Here is a 4735-nt window from a genome sequence, read left to right on the forward strand (position 1 = left end):
GGGTTCTGGCGGGGTTTTTTTCTTTTTTTAAAGAGATGCATGTGGGCCACATTTTACTTCATTACGATCTCTGGTGCCTGCAAAGCCTTTGGTTTTGAGGCACAACTGTCTTTGCTTATGCAGTTCAGATTCTTAGCCTTCTTGCTCTTCTCTTAGCCTGTCCTTATCATGTTTACAAAGAACATTGCTAAAGAGATTATAAACACACTTTTATCTTCTAAGACCTTGGTAGTGCATCCATAAAATAGAAAATACATAAACCAGAATAATACAAGAAAGGTAACCTGGAGGATAAGTCAGATGAATTTACAAAACCATGTTCATAAAGAAAAAAACAACATCCTCAAATACCAATGTTCATCCAGCATACATGTGTATGTTTGATCCAATTAACTCCTCATAACTTTCAGTTACAAAAGCCTCTATTAACTACTTCACAGAAAATTATTTAACTTTAAATAATTTTAAAATAATTAAATATTAATCTGATACTTTATCATTGCAGATAACTTCATTGATTTGATTAAATATGGCAGATACAATAACTGGTGAAGTAATTAAAGACAAAGTATGCAATGTCAAAGTGCTCTGACTCATCTCTTCAGATAATGGCTTTTCCAACAATGCCATTAAGTGGAAGAAATACTGAGGACATGGGTTCTAATGTCCAAAGAGTGTCCTTAGCATAACAGAATCAACCAATTAGTATATTTGCTTTTCCGCCTATATCATAAATGCTATTTTAGATGAGAGCTAGATTCAAAGGTGAATTATACAGTGATCCTTAAAAGTTACATTTACTTGATCTTTCTTCATTGCCTTATAAACAGGAACCCTTAAATTTGAAAACTGCTAATAGTTACGTCTCTTTCATTGATAAGGACTGAGGTAGACAGAACTAACAGCTGAAACCATAAGCTTGTGATTCCAAATCGTACAAATTCCACCTTTCAAACAGCAGACAAAAACCTTTTAAGGAAGAGTTTTGTACTAAGGCTAGTTGTACATGTTGCTAAAGAAATACAAATTCCAGAAACTCATGGTTTTCTATGAATTCGGTTTATAATAATACAGTTTGTAGAAGAGTTCAGAAGTATTCTTCCTGAATGTAATATTGACTATTGCCATTTTTAAAAAATGTTCATCCTATCTCCATGCTATCAGAAACTCTTGCTAATCTACTATTTCTTAATCTGAGCACATTTTCTGCATCATCAAGTTGATTTCTTAACTCTTCACACTCACTTAGAACCCTCAGAACATCATCACCATGCATGGCACAACATAACCCAAATACAGATCAGGCTTCTTTCAGGACTACAGAATGCTGAACTACAGTTCTAGAAATTTTTATTGGAGCTATCAGAAACTGAATGTTTTTCAAAACTGTTTCTGAAAGGATTGAAGCAAGTGTTAAGGAAATTTTGTACCATTCTATACTAGCATTTCTTGTTACGAAAGCAAAGATGAAAAGGACCATTTCCTCACTAGTGAAAATTTGAAACACCCTAGGTTTATTTTCATATGTTTGGGGGTATTTTTGGCAAACAATTGTAACAAAAAGCTGCTTACTAACTAGAAAAGCAGAAAGCTGACATATGCACGTTGATAACTCCAAACTTTTGCAATCTTGGCCTTCCTGCTACCTTTTCCCTCCTTCTCTCTCCTCAGATTATACTAACTTCCTTTGTTGAAAGTTAAAACTGCATAAATTCATTACTATCCCCTACAGAGAGCTTTTGGCAAAGCTTTAGGACAAAACCTTGCCTAAAGCACTTGCTTGCATGGTAGAACAACTAATTTGTGGTTCTGTGAAAGCACATTAAGAATTCTCATAAGTAGGAAAAGTATATAATGTTTGAACTTTTTATGACTATAATAGAAACTGTTCTTAAATTAAGCATGTCAATCCAAATTTTAGCTTCTAAACATTAGGTTTCTGATCACATTTTGATCAAAGAAATCAGTAAAAATTCTGTTGATGCCTCCAATGTAATTTTTTAACATAAACAGAGAAATACTTAAAAAAAAGGAACCCCAAAACAGTCCAAGTGTCTAGCCTTGAATTTCAACATTAATCATACTCAGAAAATATAAATAGAGCTGCATGACAGATAATAAGAAAGACAGCATACATTCATAAAATGCAAGAGTTAAAAATAACCTCGATGCTTTTCCTAGCATTTTTAATAAGCTATATACACTAAAATCAACCTCCTTTTCTGTGGCTCTTCAGTAGTTTACCAAAAACTTTAAACAGTTATTTAAAAAAAAAAAAAAAAGTTAGTGGAATACCTGTAGTGTTGATCACTAGATCCTATAGCTTTTCTGTGATTTTACCACATCAGTGGCCTTCAGCCCACATTCAGCCATGTTTTTGATTTCTAGTTGTTGAAGGCAGCGCACTTACTAGACCCCACCTGGGTTTTCATGGTCCCAACACAAACCCCCATGAAGCATCACACCAAGCAGCATCTCCGTCTCTCCATCACCCCTGAAGCCGTGCTGTCATGCAGCCCTTGCCTAGTGGCCCTCGCCCACCTGCTCACCCTCTCAGCATGCTCTCGGACCTCCAGACACAGCGCCAAGGCAGTAGGGTGGGGCCTGAGTGCTGATTCGCCCTTCAGTAACATCTGTGGTGATTGGCCAAACTTAAAGGCCGGCAGCCATGCTGGCCTGCCTGGCTGGAGAGGGGGCAGGTGGCCTTGCTGTGTGGGTGTGCAGTGTGACACGGCAGCAAAACTGATGGACCTAACTGACCCTTGCTTTTCCGGAGTTTGTGTTCCCAGTACCAGACCTGCCTCCAAGTGCCTGAAAACCCTTGGGTCTGGGTCCTACTTTGATTATTAAACTATCTCTCTGCGTGAAGTTGGGTTTTGCTAGTGTAAGATCCACGTAGGGTGACCTCATGCTCAACTGGAGTGGTTTATTGCACAATTAAATTCTCTCACCTACCTCACTTGTTGGCAAGGATGCTTCTAAAATACAGTGAAATTCAGTTTATGTTCCTTTGTTTAAAATGTGTGCAGGTGTCAAACAGGGTGGTGCTTCAGAATGAGTCAATTTATGTACACAAAAACTGTTAGGCAACAACCAGTGAAATGTTCATTATAAAATATATGGAAGTTCAGAGTAGGTAAAAGCATATTTACGCACAGAGGAATTGAGGCAAACAGTGGGGGAAAGGAGTAGGTATCAACACACAGTTTAGATGGAAAACAAAAGACTTGGTTATTTTCTTTTGTTTTTCAAAGCAGTTATGCATACAGCTGAATAGGTGTACTTGTTTCTTGAAAGGTTATATCTATGAAAGAAATATGAAAAATCTAAATGAGTCATATTTATTACCTTTTTTCACTGCTGGACCTAGCTCCGGTACTGAAAGTAATGACAGAAACTTCTCAGTCTATTAACAGTATCTGAACAAGAAGTTAGGGAAACATTTTTTAACATTTGGGGGCAAATATATACGCTACACTTGAAATGAGATGTGATTTTTGGGTGTAGATGCAGTCTGAACTATGAAGCCAAGAAGCTTTAACACAGTCAATATAAACGCAGTCCATGTAAAGCAGTAATAATAATAATATTAATAATAATAGTGAGGCCTCTGGACTAATCATAAGTGCAAGTCTTAAATTTTACAGAAAAAAAAAAACCCAAACCAAAACCAAGCCAGTTTTGGATCCTTTTCTCTCAATACATATAGAAAGAGAGGAATAATTCTTGCCATAAGATACCAATGTGGAATTTGAATGAAGAATTCCAATGACAAAGAATTATATAAAAGACTTGATCTCCATTGGACATATTATCTGCTGTCAGAAATCAGTGTTAGTAGTAGAGGCAGTTCAACAAGTTTATCCAGTGTTGAACATTGTTTAAGAGTAAGGACAAACTGCCAACAACAGGCAATTTTCCCATTGCAGACTAACCTCAAATGATTTCATTCCATATACTTCAGTGCACATAGAAGACAGCCAAGAAATCTGTAGATACTGATGACTGCAAGAAAGATCAAGGTAAGTCTCAGTCAACCCTAATAGCTAACCTTAACAGTATCATTATAGTGCTACTGTCCAGAGATTTAGATGCTGGCAAGGAAACTGCTAGCAAAGAATTCCTGTAGTTATATTTGAAACCTATCACCAAGCAAGTCCTCAATAGTCTGTCTTTTCCTCTATGGGACGTTTATTAAGAAAACATGTTTACTGAATTTCTGAACCTGTTCTTACCAAGCATTAATTTTCCATGTTACAGGGTACAAAAGAGTATGCTTCTGCTCTAAGACCTTGAGCTATATGTTGTTTTTTCCTAAAATTTTTTTCCATTAACTCTACTGAAGAGTTCAGATAAAAATAGGGGGGTTTATTTTCCCCAACGTCAAACATACTAGTTCAGTTCTCTGAGCCATCCTAACTTCCACCAATTTATCTCAAGCCAAATGAACAAAAGTAATCTCAGGTTTTATTCTTTTCCCTACTTTTGCTGCATAATATTAATTACATGTATTGATTGATACTTTGTCTTTTCATAAAAGTTTGAGTTCTATAAGCACACCAGCAGGTATTTACTATTAGCTATCAAGTTACCTCTTAAGATTGTCTGAGACTTACCTTGATCTCCTCTCTTGCACTTACCAGCATTTATAGATTTTTTGGCTGTCTTCCACGTGCACTAAAGTATATGGAACCAAAATAAACTGGGAGACAGGGTCCTTCGTCTAAGGAGCCTC

Source organism: Falco peregrinus, chromosome 8 (genome assembly GCF_023634155.1).
Source record: "Falco peregrinus isolate bFalPer1 chromosome 8, bFalPer1.pri, whole genome shotgun sequence".
NCBI lineage: Eukaryota > Metazoa > Chordata > Aves > Falconiformes > Falconidae > Falco > Falco peregrinus.